Source organism: Scyliorhinus canicula, chromosome 5 (assembly GCF_902713615.1).
Source record: "Scyliorhinus canicula chromosome 5, sScyCan1.1, whole genome shotgun sequence".
NCBI classification, from domain to species: Eukaryota; Metazoa; Chordata; class Chondrichthyes; order Carcharhiniformes; family Scyliorhinidae; genus Scyliorhinus; species Scyliorhinus canicula.
In genome coordinates, this window is record NC_052150.1 from 215,000,044 (window position 1) to 215,022,025 (window position 21,982).

Sequence of the window (21,982 nt, forward strand, 5' to 3'; positions counted from 1 at the left end):
CTTGCATTTTCTATATTTCTATAATTATGCTTTCCCTTAGCGGATGGCATTCTGAAATCCAGACCATGTTTTCCAAATGACACTAATAAACAAAGCTTTCACTCAACATTTAACAGTGAATCCAGTCCAGGATTTTACACCAATCTATTTATGATTTATTTGTCTTGACTGCTGTGCAAATCACTCAAGTTGCTTTAACTCTCGATTCCCAGATTGTATTAAAATGGCATCAGACATTTGATTTACCTTTGAAGACTGCTGTCCTACTTTAAATTTGGTTACTGCTGATAATTCTTTAAGTCAGAACAGTTTGTTTAAAGCCGTAAACTAATGAGTAAAGACAATTACTGTCCAGGGTGACCCCCGGGTCCCTGCAGCCTTGTGCGAGAGGAATTTTTGAGCGGGTAAAGGTCGCCCTGCAGATGATCTGCCTACTTACTGGGATGCTCTAGTGCAGTGATCTGCCTGGTCCCACCCCCACCCAAGCAGTTTTCCCCCCAAATTATAACAAAAAAAAAGTGAAGACAGAACAGTTTGTTTACTCTTCCTTTAATTCTTCTGAACAATACCTTTGCCTCTGTTCACTTAACTCCAGTCATCTTAGACATTCTTTCTGGCTGAGCTCCCTGGTTGTCTGGACTGTAACGTACTTCAGGGAGCCTGTCTCTTTGCAGCTCCCGCCCTGTCCCATCTTTCTTTTGGCCGTGTTGAGAGATGTTCGCTCCCTGTCTCCAACTGCTCACAAATTCAGTTAAAACTAAAACTTAAAAACTTTGTTTATCCTTACAAGGGTCTTCAATTGCTAAGCAACCCATGATAGTTTTATTTATTCTTGATGCTGTAATCCTGTCTAAGCACAATAGATTCACATTTGGAATTGAAACCAACACCCACACATACAAACACCTGAATCTAGCATGAATGCACCTATAGATTTTACACTTCCAGGCACAGAAACATTAAATTAACCCTTAAAACAAATATAAATCACTTAAAACTACCTTTTGTTTTCCTTGCACATAGTGCAGACCAATCATAGCGAATGGCCTGCTTGTGTTGTAATTTCCTTGAAATTCTATTTCTATGTACATAGGTGGAGATGAGCAAAATAAAGCTTTTCTGTGCCTCCTTGGTATATTTGAGAACTTAGATTCATACAAGGAAGCATAAAACTCCTCTAGTCTTTCCGCGTTGTATTTTCCCTTGAAGCTGGCACCTTAATATTCGAACAGGCTCGAAGTCAGCCTTTCTGTTATATTCTTGCACTGGGGGCCCGTTTAGCTCACTTTGCTGGACAGCTGGTTCGTGATGTAGAGCAAGGCTGGCAGAGTAAGTTCAATTCCCATATCAACTGAGGTTAACCTTGGCCCTTGTCTGAGGTCTGGTGGTCCCTAGGTTAAATCCAAGGTCAGTACCCAGATCTAGTCACCAGTCAGCTCTCCCCCTCAAAGAGGCGAAGCTCTACGGTTATCTGGGACTATGACCCAGGGGCAGCACGGTAGCATTGTGGATAGCACAATTGCTTCACAGCTCCAGGGTCCCAGGTTCGATTCCCGGCTTGGGTCACTGTCTGTGTGGAGTCTGCACATCCTCCCCGTGTGTGCGTGGGTTTCCTCCGGGTGCTCCGGTTTCCTCCCACAGTCCAAAGATGTGCAGGTTAGGTGGATTAGCCATGTTAATTTGCCCTTAGTGTCCAAAATTGCCCTTAGAGTTGGGTGGGGTTACTGGGTTATGGTGGAGGTGTTGACCTTGGGTAGGGTGCTCTTTCCAGGAGCCGGTGCAGACTCAATGGGCCGAATGGCGTCCTACTGCACTGTAAATTCTATGATCTATGATCTATGACATTATTCCAAATTCTTGCACACTTTGGCTCTCCAGAATGTTCACAGCATTACGATGTCAGCAATGTACCAGAAACCTGTATCTTATTTTTTTCCTGATTACGGGGTATTAAGGAACAGTGGAACAGAGCTGGAGTAGGTTAAATGAAGCCAGAATATTGATGTACCAGGATACAATCATTTAGGTCCCTAAATGATAGTCAGAACAGTATCTGATGTCCTGACCTAATTAAATCTACATCTCACCTGAAAGATGGCATCCCTGACAGTGCAGCATACCCTCGCACTGCACGGCAACATCAGCCTTAGGATTTGTGCTCAAGTCCAGGTGTGAGACGTGAGACCAGAACCTCCTGTCCCGTCGGCAACAATTCCTCCTCCAGAGTCACAGCTGTCCTGGTGGGAGTTCTGTTTCTCCAGCCCCCCCCCCCCCCCCCCCCCCCGCCCCCTCTGGGAATGCACAGTTTTCCAGTCAGATCGAAGCACTTGTTAAAAGGTCACTGAAATTGCTTGTGGACACCTTCACAGACACATATACAGGGACCGGCTGAAGGGTTTGCAGCATTTCTGCTATATTCCAATCCCTAATCCACCAGGAGAATTGTAGATCAGGGTTTTGTTGGGGGCACAGATTTTCTATCCTCTGGTTCTTTTTCCGATTACCGTAAGTTGGTATTCTCTGGTTACCAACCCCCCCCCCCCCCCCCCCCCCCTGTCCTTTTTTCTTTAAACCTAATCAATACCCTTTGTGATTTTGAACACTTCTATTAAATCTACCCTTCAGTTCCCTGGCATCAGAAGAAGAACTCCAGTCTCTATCATTTCCCCATTTAACTGAAGCTCCTCACCCTTGGCACTATTATCAATGTAGCTCGAAGGAAAATACTGAAAAAATATTGTCAGGACGTACGCACACCCAGATGCAAGTTTTTTAAAAAATAGATTAAAGATATATAACCATTGTGGTGGGTAACGACACTCCGTCTACTGCTCTACCAATGCAACATTTCCTGCTCTGTGTTGTTAGGAACATTGGGATATGAGTAGGCCATTCAGCCCCTCGAGCCTGCTCTGCCAGACAATGAGATCAATCGGTGGCCTAACTCCATACACCAGTCTTTGGCCAATATCCTTTAATATCTCTGCTTAACAAAAAATTACCCATCTCACATTAAACATTAACAACTGTTCCAGCTTCAATTACTGTTTGTGGGAGAGAGTTCCAAACCTCTATCACCCTTTGAGTGAAGAAGTTCATCCTAACATCAGTCCTGAATGGTTTCGCCCTAATCTTTAGACTCTGCCCCCTAGTTTTAGAATCTCGAAATAGTGGAAACAGTTTATTGTTATCTGCCCAGTCTTTTCCTGTTAATATCTTGAAGACTTCGACCAGATCGCCCATTAACCTTGTAAATTTTAGGGCGCGATTTTCCCCACCTCGTTGCGTCTGGCGCCAATCCCGTTGCGCTGGGTGCATAGCGGGTGAGGCCAAAAATGGGTTTTACACCAGGCGCCGATATTCCTGACGGCACCGATCAGGCCTCGCATCGGTGTAAATTAGTACTGGTCTCCAGAAACGGAAACCAGACGTGGTGACCACGCCTGGGGGCTCAGAGGCCATTGGAGCCATCGGGTGGCCGGGGGCAGGACAGTGCAGTGCACCTGGGCATTGTTAACCTGGCACCCTGGCAGTGCCAACCAGCAACTCTCAACCTCAGTCTGAGGTCTGGGGAGCTGGTCTTGTCGGCATCTTTAGTTCTGTTGCCTTTTCTGTGACTCTGCTGTAACTATGGCAATCGGTGAGTTTGCCCTCCTTTCTTTTGATATCTATATTCTAATGCTCAGAGTCGCCAGGTATCAAATGATACCACCACAAGGTTCAACCGGCTATCGATCAAAGAGCCAAACACCAGTTAGTTAGTTCAAGGTCAAGGGTACTTTATTTACACACACAATTAATCATGCAACATAAACACTACTAGTTAACTACACCTATCGACTGAAGACAACCTGTACTTAACTTCAGGCACCCGGCTTAAGTCAGAGGACCAGTGACCATTGTTCGATTCTGGATCTATCGAGTCTGGAGAAGTAACTGCTCCTCAGCTAGGCTTATCCATCTGGTAGCAGGCATTGAACTTGAACTTGCTTCTGGTGATGCTGCGATTGGAGATGGACGTTGCTAGGGCGCCAGGTCCAAAAGAGGACGAACGCATGGCGGACTCTCTCCTTATGCTTGGGGGTTTTCACGCTCTTTCGGGCGGTCCTTCAGTTTGGACCCCACTAATTGGGTGATCCCTGATCACTCTGTTCGATTTCGAACCAATAAGTGGGCGAGTGCCTGGATGGCTGGGCGTGTACCAAGCGGTCGCTGACCCTGTTGTTTACACTTCCCTAGAACAGGGAGCGGCGCCGAAATGTCTGGGACTGTACCGGTCACTTGAGTACCAGTCCTTTGTCTGGTTGAGATGGGCCATCAAATGCTAATTGGTCTATAAAAATGCTAATCGGTCGGAGTCTCGATACCGTCACTCTCAAATATACATTTCAGGCTCTGAGCCTGCCTGAGTCTTGCTTTGTCCATTTTACCTGCTATGCTTTGCGAGCTTCTCTGTTCCTGGTTGTAAGTGGCCATTCCAGATGGCTACAGTTCCCCACTGCATAAAATATTGGGATTTTCCAGCAAGAAATTCCCAAGCTCCAAACAAATGACTTGAGTCTGGGTGAATACTAGCCTGGATCCCAAACATCTGATGGGAATCACCCCGCAAAATCCGTGAGTCACTTTTTGGGAGAATCGGACTCCGGGAGAAAGGATGCCTAATTTTTATAATCTCTCCTCATAACTTCACCTCTGAAGTTCAGGTAATATACTTGTTAACCTATGTCCCACTCCCTTCAAGGTCAGTGCCCAGATCTGCTCGTAGTACGCCAAGTGGGATCGAACCAGGGTTTGTTAAAGCTGTGGCATAACTCTGTGCCCTTATACTCCAGTCGTCCAGATATGAATCCATTCGCCTTGATTAATGTCTGCATTTGTTTAAAGATCGATGCACCTGACCCCCCAGGTTGTTTGGACATTGCTGAATTTGGCTTCATACCAGCTAGAAAGTACATAGATCTATCCTTTTTTCGTCCAAAAATGAGAACCGTGCACTTGCTTTTTTAAAATAAATTTTGAGGAGACAATTATTTTTTTTTTCGATTAAGGGGCAACTTAGCGTGGCCAATCCACCTACCCTGTACATCTTTAGGTGAAACCCATGCAGACACGGGGAGAATGTACAAACTCCACACGGACAGCGACCCAGGGCTGGGATCAAACCTGGGACCTCGGCGCCGTGAGGCAGCAGTGCTAACCACTGCGCCACAGTGCCACCCCCAACCTCACACTTGCTAATGTTGAAATCCACCTGCCACAGTTTTTCCCACTCATCTAACAAGTTGATCTGAACAAGTACAGCAGCTATGGTTTTCCTTGCATCATACGAGGAAGTGAGATGAAAGGAATGCTGGTTATACCTACTTGAAAGAGGGCAGCACAGTGGCCTAGTGGTTAGCACAGCTGCCTCACGGCGCTGAGGTCCCAGGTTCGATCCCGGCTCTGGGTCACTGTCCGTGTGGAGTTTGCACATTCTCCCCGTGTCTGCGTGGGTTTCGCCCCCACAACCCAAAAATGTGCAGAGTCGGTGGATTGGTCATACTAAATTGCCCCTTAATTGGAAAAAAATAATTGGGTACTCTAAAATTAAATAAATAAATAAATAAATAAATAAAAATACCTGCTTGAAAGTGTGCATTAGACAGGAGCTGGTTATAGTGTGAAAGAGCCTTCCAACATTCACTGTGTGGGCCTACACGTGAAAGATCTTAAGACCATAAGACATAGGAGCAGAATTAGGCCATTGGGCCTATTGTGTCTGCTCCGCCATTCAATCATGGCTAATATTTTTCTCATCCCCATTCTCCTGCCTTCTCCCCATAACCCCTGATCCCCTTATTAATCAAGAACCTATCTATCTCTGTCTTAAAGACACTCAGTGAATTGGCCTCCACAGCCTTCTGCGGCAAAGAGTTCCACAGATTCACCACCCTCTGGCTGAAGAAATTCCTCCTCATCTCAGTTTTAATGGATCGTGCCTTTAGTCTAAGGCTGTGGCCTCGGGTTCTAGTTCTTCCTAATGGTGGAAACATCCACTCCACGTCCACTCTATCCAGGCCTCGCAGTATCCTGTAAGTTTCAATAAGATCACGCCTCATCATTTTAAACTCCAAAGAATACAGAACCTGAGTCCTCAACCGTTCCTCTTATGACAAGCTCTTCATTCCAGGAATCATTCTTGTGAACCTCCTCTGGACATTTTCCAACGCCTGAACATCCTTCCTTCGATACCCTTGCAGCCACGTCTCTGGGATACCCACAACATCGTACCAGCCAATTTCAATGTGTGCAACAAGCTCATTTACCTTGTTCCGTAGGGCTGTTGTGTAATTGATACTGACGAATTGCCAGCAGGCATGATACCAGACCTCAGCAAGAAGCAACACATTCAGGCAAGCAAATGAGAAAAACAGTGAAAATAATTAAGAGTTGACATGACTTTCCGAAAAAGAATGTTTCAAAACGGAAGTGAAAAAAGGTTTTGGGATTCCAGCGTATCTATTGGGAAAACCACAAAGCAAATCAAAGCTGCAGTGATATTGTAAATAATCTGAAACGCACATTTGCTATGTGCAGCCCTCAATGTCCCACTCTCCAAACACGACGGCCACATATCTCGAGAAATGTCCCCTCTGGCTATGGAGGCCAAAAAACCTTGAACTACTCCTAGTGGAATGCCTGGAACAGGTCATGGACTGGATGAGGAGTTCTATGGACTGGATATCACCTGTGGCCTGTAGTTTGCCTTCCCTTGCTTTAGACGTTCATTCACATCAAACTAAAGGTAGGCATCAAATACCTGAGTTGCCAACATCCCAAGTCAGAAGCAAGTGAAGGCCAGTTCCATATGTCATCTGTAAAATACTTGGCATACAGCCCCTAAGGGGCTGGTTTAGCTCACCAGGCTAAATCGCTGGCTTTTAAAGCAGACCAAGCAGGCCAGCAGCACGGTTCGATTCCCGTACTAGCCTCCCCGGACAGGTGCCGGAATTTGGCAACTAGGGGCTTTTCACAGTAACTTCATTGAAGCCTACTCGTGACAATAAGCGATTTTCATTTCATTTCATAAAGAGCAAATGAGCAGCACGGTGACACAGTGGTTAGCACTGCTGCCTCACAGGTTCAATTCGGCCTTGGGTGACTGTGTGGAGTTTGCATGCTCTCCTTGTGTCTGTGTGGATCCTCCGGTTAGGCGGAGTTATGGTGATAGGGCGGTGGAGTGGGCCCAGGTAGAGTGCTCTTTCGGAGCGTCACTGCAGACTCGATGGACAGAGTGACCTCTTTCTGCACGGTAGGGATTCTACAGTGGCGTTTCTACAGGGATTCTAATGGCTCTGAAGAGGAGATGGTCGATAGAAAGTCCCTGGGGGTCACCATCACCAACAGTCTGTCCTGGTCCACTCACGATGATGCAACAGTCAAGAAAGCCCAACAATGTCTCTACTTCCTACGAAAGCTGAAGAAATTTGGCATGTCTGCATTGACTCTCTCAAACTTCTATAGGTGTGCGATAGAGAGCATCCTATCCGGCTGCATTACAGCTTGGTATGGCAACTGCTCGATACAAGATCGCAAGAAACTGCAGATTGTGGTGAACTCAGCCCAACGCATCACACACACTGGCCACCCCCACATTGATTCTGTCTACACCTCCTGCTGCCTCAGGCAGGCAGCATTATCAGAGACCCCTCCCACCCAGACATTGCCTTCTTCCAGACCCTTCCACCAGGCAGAAGGTACAGAAGTCTGATGACCTGCACACCCAGACATAGGAACAGCTTCTTCCCCACAGCTACAAGACCCCTCAACGACTCCCCTCGGACTGATCTGTTCCCTGTAAGAACACTATCCACGACGCCCTATGCTGCTCTTGCTCATGTATTTGCTTTGTTTGGCCCCTTGCTCTGCACGTAACCAATCACTGTTTGTCGATGTACCATTTGTCAATGTTGTCTGTTGATTATTCTTTTTGTCTACTATCCCTTCGCTGCAGAAATATAATTTTCACTGTACTTCGGTACATGTGACAATCAAATCAAATCATATCTATTGAAATTAATGGCGAGTGAGAGACAGGATTGTCAAATCAATGCCTGGGGTTAAGTAGATTTATTGAGGCAGTGATGGGAATTTCGATTCAAGGCTTTACGATGATGAATTAATTTCTTCAGTTTATCATCTCAACTCGGGTGTCAGTCGGTATCACTTTTGAGTCTGAGTTAGAAGATTGTGGGGGGGTCAAACCACGTCCAGTGACCTGAGCACACAATCCATTTGGACTCTCCAGAGATAGCATTGAGGGAGTGCTGTACCGTCAGAGTTACATAGCTTTAGTTGTGAGATTCAGTCAAAGAAGGATGGAAGGTATCCCATGGATGGCTGGAATTTGCTGGCTGTTGGGATTAATTTTTTTCCCGCCGTCAGCGCATCCCTGCCTGTGGGTTTCCTGGCGGCGTGAGATTGCTTCATTGGGAGCGCCCATTGACAAGCGGGGGGAAGTACAGAAACTCACTTCCAATGCATGGTGCGCCAACGAGAACACTCACCTGGAAGCTTGGCGCGGCCGGAGAATCCTCCGAGAGCATCTAGTCATTTAGTTCTATGGTGTTATGAGACTAGCTGTCTGCAAATGGCTGCGTGTTTTGCTGTCTTACAGCAGTGCACTTGATCAGTATTTCATTGGCTGTTAGAGCGCTAGGGGACATCTTGAATTGAGTTATAAATGCAAATATTTCTTGAGATCCGTATTCCTGTTCACTCAACTAAATACTTCCAGCTACGCCCTCTCCTTTCGAGTTTCTAGTTTACATGTTTTATCTTCAAATAACCGTGCAACCTCAAACAGACCACTGTTTGCAGCAAACTACCCAGCCTTGAGGAGAACTGCGACACTACACAACCTTGCCAGGGCAATCTCTGCAAGACGTGCCGGATCATCAACATGAATACCACCATTACACGTGAGAACACCACCCACCAGGTACGTGGCACATACTCGTGCGACTCGGTCAACGTTGTCTATCTCATACGCGGCAGGAAAGGATGTCCCGAAGCGTGGTACATTGGCGAGACCATGCAGACACTGCGACAATGAATGAACGGATATCCCGCGATAATGACCAGGCAGGAATGTTCCCTTCCAGTTGGAGAACACTCCAGCAGTCAAGGGCATTCAGCTTCTGATCTCCGGGTAAGCGCTCTCCAAGGCGGCCTTTCAGGATGCGCGACAACGCAGAATCGCCGAGCAGAAACTGATGGCCAAGTTCCGCACACGTGAGTACGGCCTCAACTGGGACCTTGAATTAATGTCTCACTACATTCACCCCTCCCACCATCTGGCCTGAACTTGCAAAATCCTACCAACTGTCCTGGCTTGAGACAATTCGCACCTCTTTAACCTGTGATTATCCCTCTCTCCAGTCGCACAGTCTGGAACTGTAAAGACTTAATTACCTGCAAAGACTCGCATTCAAAGTATTGTCTCGCATCATTGACTTTGTCTATATCTGTGTTTGTGGAACCCACCTCTTCTTTCACCTGAGGAAGGAGCAGTGCTCCAAAAGCTAGTGATTCCAAACAAACCTGTTGAGCTTTAACCTGATGTTGTAAGACTCCTTACTGTGCCTAGCCCAGTCCAACACCGGCATCTCCACATCATATTTATTTTATGGATTTCAATTAACCTTTGCCATTAATAAAGCAATTTCTGTACTCTGTTAATTTCAGTTTTGAGGAGAGGAGGCAGCATGACCAGAATGGCATGATGCGAAACCGAGTTTGAGGGAGGAGAGAGCAGAGTGAGGCTGGGATTGGGATATGAGGAATCTGAGAGAGATGGGAGTATAGAGTGTGGGAGTAGGAGAGAGGGAGACTCTGAAAGAGGAGAGAGCAGAGTGAATGAGGGTGGAAGTGGGATATGGTGAGTGAGGGTGGAAGTGGGATATGCGGAGACTATGAGAGAAGGGAGCAGGTTGAGTGTGAGCGTGGGATATGGGCAGACACAGAGGCGGGAGCAGTGTGATGGTGGGAGTGGGATATGGGAGACTCTGAGAGAGGAAGGAGCAGAGAGGGGTAGGAGTGGATTAAGGGAAGGCACAGAGGAGGGAGCAGTGTGAGGGTGGGAGTGGGATATGGGAGACTCTGAGAGAGGAAGGAGCAGAGCAGAGAGGGGTAGGAGTGGGATAAGGGAACACACAGAGGTGGGAGCAGATTGTGGGTGGGAGTGGGATACAGGGAGATTCTGAGAGTGGAGGGAGCAGAGTAAGGAAGGGAGTGGGGTACAGGAAGAGTCTGAGACAGGAGGGAGCAGATTGAGGGTGGGAGTGGGATATGGGAAGACTCAGTGGAATGAGCAGATTGAGGGAGGTTTTAGGATATGGAGAGACTCTGAGAGAGGAGGGAGCAGAGTGAGTGTGGGAGTGGGATACAGGGAGATTCTGAGAGTGGAGGGAGCAGATTGAGGGTGGGAGTGGGATATGGGAAGACTCAGTGGAATGAGCAGATTGAGGGAGGTTGTAGGATATGGAGAGACTCTGAGAGAGGAGGGAGCAGAGTGAGTGTGGGAGTGGAATGCGGGGAGATTTTGTGAAAGGAGAGAGCAGATTGAGGGTGGTAGTGGGATACAAGAAGACTCAGAGAGGAGGGAAAGGGTTGAGGGAAGAAATTCCAGAGCTTCAGCTCTATTTGGCTGAGGGCTGGCCAACAATGGTGGAGTGAATCAAACAGGACATGGACAGGCCAGGAGGGTAGAAAGATAACACAGGCTTGTAGGCTGGAGCAGTTTACAGAGATAGAGTGGGGCAGGGACATGGAGGGATTTGAAAACCAAGGGGCTGAATTCTCTGCCGGCGGGATGCTCCATTTTGTCGGCAGCCTGGGGGGTTCCCGACGGCGTGGGGCTGCCCCACAATGGGAAACCCCATTGGCCAGCCGATGTAACGGAGCATCCCAATGGCGTGCCGACCCAGCATTCTGGTACGGTGGACGGAGAATCCCGTCCATGGAGTCTTTGTAGCTCAGAACGAAAGGTGAAAGTTAAGAATAGTGTGAGTGTCATGAATTCAGTGAAATGAGGCGAGTCAAGGAAGATTGTTACTGAAGGGATCGCAGGAGCTTCCTCTATATCCTACTGATTAGTGCAGCCAACATACTGAGAGAACCTTCTCAGCTATTGGGGAAATATTCAAGCGCAGATTTAAAAATTAAGAAGGAATAAAAAATGATTGGTGCGAGAGAGGAGCCAAGATTCTTGGAAACCGATTCAGAAACACAGACTGAAATCTTCCCTCCTCGTTTGCGGCTGGGAATTTCCGGTGCCACTGACAGTGAATGGAGCTTCAGCTGGAATGCCAAATTTTCCGTCCTCGCTCGTAACAGATCGCTCCGCGGACAAGACCGGAGAAACCCGTCCATAGACTTGGGATATCTGTTTGAGATCAGATGGGATCAGTCATTTTTTCTTTATTCTGTCAAGGGATCTGGGTGTTTGTCGGACGGCCAGCATTTGCTGCCCAACCCTAATTGCCCTCGAAATGGGTGGTTTGCTCAGCCATTTCAGAGGGCAGTTAACAGTCAACCACATTGCTGTCGGTCTGGAGTTATACATGGGCCAGAACGGGGTAAGGGTGTCAGATTTTCTTCCCCAATGGAGATCAGTGAACCAGATGGGTTTTAAACAAAAAAATGATGATAGTTTCATGGTCACTGTTATTGAGACTAGCTTTCAATTCCAATTTAATAATAATAATAGCTTATTGTCACAAGTAGGCTTCAATGAAGTTACTGTGAAAAGCCCCTAGTCGCCACATTCCAGAGCCTGCTTGGAGGCCGGTACGGGAGTTGGACCCGCGCTGCTGGTCTTGTTCTGCATTACAAGCCAGCTGTTTAGCCCACTGTGCTAAACCAGTCCCTAATTGTTGGAATTGAAGTTCTACCAGCTGCCATGGTGGGATTTATACCAATGCCCCAACAGCATTAACCTGGGCCTTTAGATTATTGATCCGGTGATATAACACTTGCCTCAGGTTAGTGATTGAAGGGTGTTATTCTTGGGCTGGTTTAGCACAGTGGGCTAAACAGCTGGCTTGTACTGCAGAACCAGGCCAGCAGCGCGGGTTCAATTCCCGTACCAGCCTCCCCGAACAGGCGCTGGAATGTGGCGACTAGGGGCTTTTCACAGTAACTTCACTGAAGCCTACTTGTGGCAATAAGTTATTATTATTATTATTGTTATTACTCTCTCTTTATTTCTCAGGCTGCCAATTTTGCAGCAGGTATCATTCACGTTGGCAACCCCAATCCTCTTCCCCATGTATATGTGGACAGATACCTGATTCGTGATGAACAAAAGAAACTCAAATCCCAATCTCGGCAACAACGGAGCCAATTAAAATTTCACTCACTTGAGTTCCCACTGAGATATATTAACAGGGACTGGAAGCTCGCAGTTGTATATTGCCTTTAGTGTAAAAAAGAAAGTTAGAAACTAGAAAGTTGTTGAATGTGTTTGAGAAGGCTGGTGGAGCAGGAAAGATGGCACAATGAAGAAAAGGGGACAAGGCTGGATCAGTCATATTCTGAGGCATGAGAACCTGCTGGAGTAGGTGATGGAAGGCAGATTAGAGGAATATCTGACCATAGAATTTACACAGCAGAAGGATAACTTTCTGCCCATCAAGTCTGCACCGGCCCTTGGAGAAGGCGCCCCAATTGGGTCCACACCTCCACCCTATCCCCGTAACCCAATAACCTCTCCTAACCTTTTTGGACACCAAGTGCAATTTATCATGGACAATCCAGCTAACCAGCACATCTTTGGACTGTGGGAGGAAACCGGGGCACCCACAGGAAACCCACGCAGACACGGGGAGAATGTGCAAACTCCAGACAGTCAGTGATCCAAGCCGGGAATCGAACCTGGCCTTCTCCAAACACATTCAACAACTTTCTAGTTTCTAGCTGTGGAGCAACTGTACTACCGTGCTGCCCTTGAGGACGGGCAAGAAGAAGAAAGAGAACAGTAATTATGGGTGGCACGATAGCACAGTGGTTAGCATTGTTGCTTCACAGTGCCAGGGTCCAGCGTGCAGAGTCTGCACGTTCTCCTAGTGTCTGCGGGGTTTCCTCCGGGCACTCCGGTTTCCTCCCACAAGTCCCGAAAGACGTGCTGTTAGGTAATTTGGACATTCTGAATTCTCCCTCTGTGTACCTGAACAGGCGTCGGAATGTGGCGACTCGGGCTTTTCACAGTAACTTCATTGCAGTGTTAATGTAAGCCTATTAGTGACAAGAAAGATGATTATTATTATGGCAGCCAACTGGACATGGAAAATGGGAAGCTTCTAGGAGCTATTGAAGAGAAAAACAGAAACCCACAAGGCATGGAGAAATTACCAGATTACTTTATACTTTGATTGGTAAAGGTGTTGCCATGGAGAATGCACCAGTTGATGGTGACAGTTGAATGCCAAGCATTTTTGGAAATTTAAAGCAGGCAACTTGACTCTTATTTGTCAAGGCATTGCCCTGAGGAATGAACCAGCAGATGGCTGCCACTAATTTTGATTAGCTGATACAGACGCAATGTGTGTATACGTTCATTCTGTCTGCAAAGAACAGGACAATGTGTAATAATATATGTGGCTTCCAGTACCTGAAAACCGCTACACCGTGAGTCTGACTGTCAATCTTAATGTCAGCTTAAATTTTGACACACTGAGGATGATGTACGCCACACCACAAATGTAGTCCATTCACAGAATTACATCTAAGGTTGGACATTATGTTTTTAAAGAATAGGCAGCTTGGGTACCATCTGTACCTTGCTCAATGTGAACAGCGGAAGGAGATGCTATTTGATATGTTCCATCAGTCTTTGGGATGTACAGCCTACTTACCTAGCACCACACTGGCACTGAAACCCATATACCACATTTGCACTGGCGCGTTTGACGCGGCGCTGGCCGCAGGACGCTGGAATCGGCGGGGCTGCCGATTCTCCTGCCTGGATGGGCCAAGCGGCCGCGCGGATACGACAGAGTCTCGCCGCCGCCGTTCTTGTTTCTTGTGCAAACTCATGAACATCCCTGAAAAGTGCCCAGTCTAGCTCAGTTTACCTTGGAGGGGCAAGGTATCTCAAAACTCTCAGTAACAGGTGATGCCAGCTGCTTTAAGCTGTTAAGCTTTATGCAGTAGCAACACGAGTGGCGGCGATTCTCCGCACCTCGGAGAATCGCACGCCGGCGCCGGGCCGTCGTGGCGCGGTTGTGGTGATTCTCCGGCCCGGCGTGGGGCTCGGAGAATCGCTCCCCTTATACCTTATACTTTAGCAAAACTGCTCACAAGAGCCTTATTAGACAAAATGTGGCATCATGAAAGAAGATGCTAGGATTGATGAGCAAAAGTCAAAGGGAAAGGATTCAAGCTATCAGGGGATAACTGCCCTGGACTTTGTCAGTCCTGCGGAAGGACAGGTTTACCTATGTTACCATACGAGGGCACTCAAAGTCGACAATTCAAATTGGGTTTGCTAAAGTGTGTGTAAAAATCTCAGCCAGGCTATCGAGCTGAGAAGTGTGAACCAGAGGCTCAACTGTGCGCGCAAAAGCTAAAGGCACTGATTGCATTATTACGCTGTAAATATTTCATGAGATTGTCAAGCCATAAAAGTGAAGCTCAAGCATCATCTAATCCTTTTACTCACTTCCTGCTGCCCATTACTTTCCGTAATATAAACCATTGTTAGTGGAAAGCAAACAGCATTGCTTCCTTTTGCGGCTAGACAGCTGAATGTGCAGCGGTTAGGGTTAAAGAGGGACATAGTACAGATTGTGGAATACGATGGCTTATGCTAGTAATATATATGTCAAGGTATTGGGCAAGATTGAACGGACTCGTCACGCCTGACTACTCAGTGACGCGACGAACCCGTTAAACCTCGCGGGTACGATGGTCGGAACCCTCGCGAGATCTAACGAGATATCGCGATCTGGATCCCACCCAGTCAAGGTGAGACCAGATTGGCATATTTAAGTGGGCAGTTCGCTTCACTTAAATATGTCTGTACCGGAGTTCCCAAGGCCCGGAATCGAACGCCCGTGTCTGGGGTACCGCACCATGGTGCCGTTTCGCACTGGTTTCCACAAACGTGGACCAGACGTAATGTCACTTGGGGGGGGGGGGGGGGGGGGAGTCTCACAGGCGATCAGAGGCCCTCACGTGGTCAGGGTCTGAGCACGGTGGTATCCTGGCACCATGATGCCATGGGCACATTGGCACTGCCAATGATTGGGGTGGCATTTCAAAATATGGCCTGATCTCTTCCTGCACTGACTAGCTGATCCCATCAGACAGTGACCCAAAGCAGGAATCGAACCTGGGTCCCTGGCGCTGTAAAGCAACAGTGCTAACCACTGTGCCGCCATGTCTCCCATATATGTCACAGAGGCTTTTTAAGGTAAGGAATGCACTCCCTAAAAAAAATAATAGAATAAAAATAATAAAAAATAACAGAAGAGGCCTTTTGGCCCATTGGGCCTGCGCCGACAGAAAAAACCTACTGTAATCTGCACGAATCCCACTTCCCAGCACTTGGCCCAGAGCCTTGAATGTTCAGACATTTCAAGTGCTCACCCAAGTACTTGTTAAAGGTTGTGAGGCTTTCCTGCCTCAACTACCCTCCCAGCCAGTGCATTCCAGACTCCCAACACCCTTTGGCTGAAAAGGTATTCCTCAAATCACATCCAAAGCTCTTGCTTTTCACCTTAACATTATGCCCCTTTACTATTGAACCTTCAACTAAGGGGAACAGCTGCTTTCTATCCACCCTGTCCATACCCCTCATAATGTTATACACCTAAATCCGGCATCCTCTCTGCTTTCTCTGCACCATGGAAACAACCCGTGCTTATCCAGCCACTCTTCACAGTTAAAACGCTCCATCCCAGGCAACATCCTGGTGAATCTCCTCTGCACCTTCTCCAGTGCAATCACATTCTTCCGAAAGTGAGGTGACCAGAACTGCACACAGTACTCCAGCTGTGGCCTAACCAAAGTCCTGTACAGCTCCAACATAGTGTCCTTGCTCTTATAATCTATGACACAATTGATAAAGGCAAGTGTCCCGTGTGCCGCCTTAACGACCCTATTCACCTGTCCTGCCGCCTTCAGGGGTCTGTGGACAAGCGCCCCAAGATCTCTCTGTTCCTCTGATCTTCCTCGTGTCCTGCCATTCATTGAGTAAAGGAATGGTGAAAGCAGATTCCATTGGAACCTACAAAAGGCAATTTTATGCTCCCTTGAAAATGATTAATTTGCAGGGTGAAGGGGAAAAACGATGGGGCACAGCACTAACTTTAACACTTCTTTCAGAGGATTGGTTCAGTTACAATGCGTCAAATGTTCCCCTTTGTGCTATGATATTCTATGATTCTATGTAGTATTTATTTTTCTGTGTGCAGTTGAATAATGCCAATTGTATTAGCTCAGAGAACAGACACTAACATGGGGATAAAGCTTCATTCTGAACATACGTTTCCATTAACCACTCAATAATCCACAACTTTCCATCTACTAATCCTGATTGACGTTCCAGTACCGTTATTATGAGGAAACCGGTCCTCAACCTGATTAAATCACTCTATTATGTCTCTTCATACAATAATCTAGTTTTTGTCCCTGTTTCAGCACTCAAATAACTGGGACATGCATAACATCTGTGGTGCAATCCTCCTTGCTGACACAGGATCAGACTGAGAAATGAGTAACATTCTGCTCGAGGTAGCCCCGAGGATACGTCGGCCAGAATGGGGATCAAACCCTGGCATTATTCTGAAACACACACTAGCTGCCTAGACAGCACGGGCAGTCTGGGGCAGCACGGTAGCATGGTGGTTAGCACATGGTGGTTAGGGTTCCAGGTTCGATTCCCGGCTGGGTCATTGCCTGTGCGGAGTCTGCTCGTTCTCCCCGTATCTGCGTGGGTTTCCTCCGGGTGCTCCGGTTTCCTCCCACAGTCCAAAGATGTGCAGGTTAGGTGGATTGGTCATGCTAAAATTGCCCTTAGTGTCCAAAATTGCCCTTAGTATTGGGTCGGGTTACTGGGTTATGGGGACAGGCTGGAGATGTGGGATTGGGTAGGCTGCTCTTTCAAAGAGCCGGTGCAGACAGGATGGGCCAAATGGCCTCCTTCTGCACTGTAAATTCTATGATTCTATGATTCAACTGAGCTAACCAGTTCCCCCTCACCCGCCTTCTATTCTAATGTTAATTAAAAAATGAAATGAAATGTTGGCCTTTATCTCAGGGAAGCTAAAAAACAAAAGCTTAGAGGTTGCGGGATGGCTGGGGGTGGTTTGCATCTGTAGGGGGAGTGATTAATGCTGTTGACTAGTATGTGAATCAGATTGATGCCAACAATTCAATTCCCATTCCTGCTGAGATGGACCTGGGGCCTGTTTCCTTGACCTACCTGCATTGAAAAACACTACCTTTTGCTGTGGTTAGAGAAATAGTCACCACAACACTGTCTTCATGCATAGTTTAAGAAGCGTAGGGTTTCTTAAAATTCGCTGCCCATCTCTCGTTGACCTTGAACTGACTGGCTTGTCAGGCCATTTCAGAATCAAGCACATTGCAGTAGGTCTGGAGTCCCATGTAGGCCAGACCGGGTAAGGACGGCAGATTTCCTTCCCTAAAGGACATGACTGAACCAGATGGGTTTTTATAATGATCAACAATAGTTTCATGGTCACCATTACTGAGGTTAGCTTCACATTCACATTGGGCAGCACGGTAGCATTGTGGATAGCACAATGGCTTCACAGCTCCAGGGACCCAGGTTCGATTCTGGCTTGGGTCACTGTCTGTGCGGAGTCTGCATATCCTCCCCGTGTGTGCGTGGGTTTCCTCCGGGTGCTCCGGTTTCCTCCCAATGTCCAAAGATGTGCAGGTTAGGTGGATTGGCCATGATAAATTGCCCTTAGTGTCCAAAATTGCCCTTAGTGTTGGGTGGGGTTACTGGGTTATGGGGATAGGGTGGAGTTGTTGACCTTGGGTAGGGTGCTCTTTCCAAGAGCCGGTGCAGACTCGATGGGCTGAATGGCCTCCTTCTGCACTGTAAATTCTATGATTCTATGATTGTATTCCAGATTTATTAATTGATTTTAAATTTCGCTAGATGCCATGGCGTGATTTGAACCCATCTTCCCAAACCTCAGCATTACCAGTCCAGTCACTTTGCCACCACACCATATTTTCATTGTTTGCACGACCGTTGGACAAAGCTCTGACAAATTCCCATCTCAGGTCCTGTTTGGTGGTTGTTGGGTTGGAGGTTCATGTCTGTAATGTGTGTCCCTGTAAGCGGAAGCTTGTAAGAGAATAAAGGCTCCAGTTGTATCCTTCACTGCCTGGCTATCTGGAAAATACCAAAGTGATGTTCTAATTGTGATGGTTAAGAAAATAGAAAGGATTTGGTGATGTAGAAAGAGAGAATGATTTCCCTGGGGGGGGGGGGGGGGGGGGAAGTGCAGAACAAAGGGCAGCGACCTTCAAATGAAACCAAGGCATCCAGTGCGTGATGTCGGGAAGCACTTCTTCACACAAAGGGCAGTGGGCACAGTACAATTAGAACAACTCAACATTGTCTTACTCAGGAGAAATCCTGCTTGACAAATTTATTTTTTGAAGTTCATGCTGGTAGAGAAGGGGGAGCCAATAGATGTAGTGTACCTAGATTTCCAAAAGGTATTTGATAAGGTTCCACACAAGACTGATAGGCAAGATAAGGGCTCATGGAGTTGGGGGTAGTATTTTAGCACGGGAAGAGGATTGGTGAATGGATAAAAAACAGGAAGTGGGGCATTAATGGGGATTTTTCAAGTTGGAAGACCGTTAATAGTGGGATGATCAATGCTGGGTACTCAGCTACTTACAATTTATATTAATGACTTAGATGAAGAGACAGAGTAATGTGTCAAAGTTTGCTGATCGTATCAAGCTAGGTGGATGGTAAGCCGTGGGGAGGAAACAGAGAGGCTGTAAACAGATATTGACAGGTTAAGTATCTGGACAACAAGGTGACAAATGGAGTATAATAGAGGGAAATATGAAGTTTATTACCTTTGGTCGTAAGAATAAAAATTTTTAAAAGGTGTGAAAGTTGTAAGTGTTGATGTACAAAGAGACTTGGGTGTGCTTGTACAAGGGGCGTAGACATTTAGCATGCAAATACAGCAAGTAATTGGGAAGGCAAATGTCATGCTGGATTTAGTGCGAGGGAATTGTGGAGGCTTTGCAGAGGGTGCCGAGGTGGTTTACCAGGATGTTGTCTGGTCTGGAGGGTATTAGTTATGCGGAGAGGCTGAATAGACTCGGACTGTTTTCACTAGAACGATGCAGGTTCAGGGGTGACCTGATAGAGGTCTACAAGATTATGAAGGACATGGATGGAGTGGATGGGCAGGCACCCTTTCCCAGGGTGGAGGGGTCAGTCACCAGGGGGCATAGGTTTAAGATCCGTGGGGCAAAAATTAGAGATGTGCGAGGCAGGTTTTTTATGCAGAGGGTGGTGAGTGCCTGGAACGCATTGCCAGGGGAGGTTGTGGAAGCAGATACATTAACAGCATTCAAAAGGCATCTTGCCAAATACATGGTTAGGATGGGTATACGGCACGAGGAAGTGCTGAGGGTTTTGGCCAAGGTTGGTGTCATGACTCTCACTATAGCACTCAAATGCACCCAAATTCAGCACTCAGTGCTGACTTTGTTTGCACTGAGTGCTGAATTTGGGTGCATTTGAGTGCTATAGTGAGAGTTTGGTGACTGAGGGAGTGCTGAATTTGGGTGCATTGAGTGCTATAGTGAGAGTTTGGTGACTGAGGGAGTTTGGTGAGGAGGGAGCAAGGTGCTCCTTTCATTTTGTTTCTTACACTTACTCAAAGAGCGAGAAGGGAGCCGGGAGTTTACAGAGACTGCAGCTGACTGGGAGCAGAGTCGGAGGGCGGAGTTCCAGTTGGTCCACAGGGCAGCTACATTCTGTAAGATCAGAGGGGATGGAGGCTAGAGAAGTTGCAGACTCCTCCTGTAGGATGTGGGTGGTGAGGGATACCACCGGTGCCCCGCTGACTATACCTGCGGGAAGTGCACCCAACTCCAGCTCCTCAGAGACCGGGCGCGATTCTCCGATGCCGCATGGCATCGGGAAAGCCACCGTGAACTCGGCCGAGTTTCACGACGGCGTCGGAGGCCGCTCCTCGCACCCTATTCACCCCCCCCCCCAGGGGGCTAGGAGCGGCGTTGTGAGACACTCAACCGCCGGGCCTTGACACTTGCGTCAAACGGCGCGCCGTGAATGACGCGACGGCGGCGCCTAAGTGACGTCAGCCGCACATGTGCAGGTTGGCCGGCTCCAATCCGCGCATGCGCGGTTGCCGTCTTCGCTGCCTTGCAAGACATGGCGGCTTGATCTTGCGGGGCGGCGGAGGGGAAAGAGTGCATCTCTTAGAGACGCCAGCCCGAAGATCGGTGGGCACCGATCGCGGGCCAGTCACCTCCCGAGCACGCCCGTGGTGCTCGTTCTTCTCTCCGCCCCCCACAGGCCCCAAACTTACCTTTCGTGCTATGTTCACGCCGGCAGCGACCAGGTGTGGTTGGCGCCGGCGTGAACAGGTTGGGAACGGCGGACCGCTCGGCCCATCTGGGCCAGAGAATTGCCGGTCGCCGTGAAAAACGGTGAGCGGCGATTCCGCGGCACGCCATTTGGGGGGGGGGGGGGGAGAATCGCGGGGGGTGCCAGGGCGGCGTGTCGTGATTCGCCCGGCCCTCCCGCGATTCTCCCACCCGGCGTGGGGAGCGGAGAATCGCGCCCACCGTGTTAGGGAACTGGAGCTGGATGAACTTCAGATCATCCGGGAGGCAGAGGGGGTGATAGAGAAGAGTTACAGGGAGGTATTCACACCTAAGATACAGGAAAAGAGTAGCTGGGTTACAGTCAGGGGGAAGGAAAATGAAGGGGCAGACAGTGCAGGGATCCCTCGTGGCCGTTCCCCTTCAAAACATGTATACCGTTTCGGATGCTGTTGGGGGGGGGATGACCAACCGGGAAAGGCCCAGCGGCCAGTCTCTGGCACTGAGCCTGGCTCTGTGGCTCAGAAGGGAAGGGGGGAGAATAGAAATGCAATAGTGAGAGGAGACTTGATGATTAGGGGAACGGATAGGTGATTCTGTAGTCGCAAACGAGACTCCCGGAAGGTATGTTGTCTCCTGGGTGACAGGGCCAGGGATGTCTCGGATCGAGTCTACAGGATTCTTAAGGGGGAGGGGGGAGCAACCAGAAGTCGTGGTGCACATAGGCACCAACGACAAAGCTAAGAAAAGGGATGAGGATCTAAGAAGTGATTTTAGGGAGTTAGGTTGGAAGCTAAAGAGCAGGACAAGCAGAGTAGTGATCTCAGGATTGCTATCGGTGCCACGTGCAAGTGAGGCAAGGAACAGAGAGCGAGTGCAGTTGAACACGTGGCTACAGGGCTGGTGCAGGAGGGAAGGCTTCAGATATGTGGATCATTGGGATATCTTCTGGGGAAGGTGGGGCCTGTACATGAAGGATGGATTGCACCTAAACTGGAGGGGCACCAATATCCTGGGTGGGATGTTTACTAGAGCTCTTCAAGATGGTTTAAACTAGTTTGGCAGGGGGGTGGGAACCAGAGCTATGGATCAGAGGATAGGGTAGCTGTTGAACAGGCAGAAATAGTATGCAGCGAGTCTGTGAGGAAGGATAGACAGTTGATAGGGCAAAGTTGCACTCAGTGGAATGGGTTAAAGTGTGTCTGTTTCAATGCAAGGAGTATCAGGAATAAGGGAGATGGAACTTAGAGAATGGATCAGTACTTGGAACTACGATGTTGTGGCCATCACGGAGACATGGATTTCACAGGGGCAGGAATGGTTGTTAGATGTTCTGGGGTTTAGATATTTTCAG

General features: G+C 48.0%; 1 non-coding gene across 1 annotated transcript; it reads left to right on the forward strand.

The window, feature by feature from the left end:
* Positions 1–317: 317 nt before the first annotated feature.
* Positions 318–468, forward strand: LOC119966731. Its single transcript, XR_005460825.1, has one exon. It is a non-coding gene; the product is annotated as a U12 minor spliceosomal RNA (small nuclear RNA).
* The last annotated feature ends 21,514 nt before the right edge of the window (positions 469–21,982 follow it).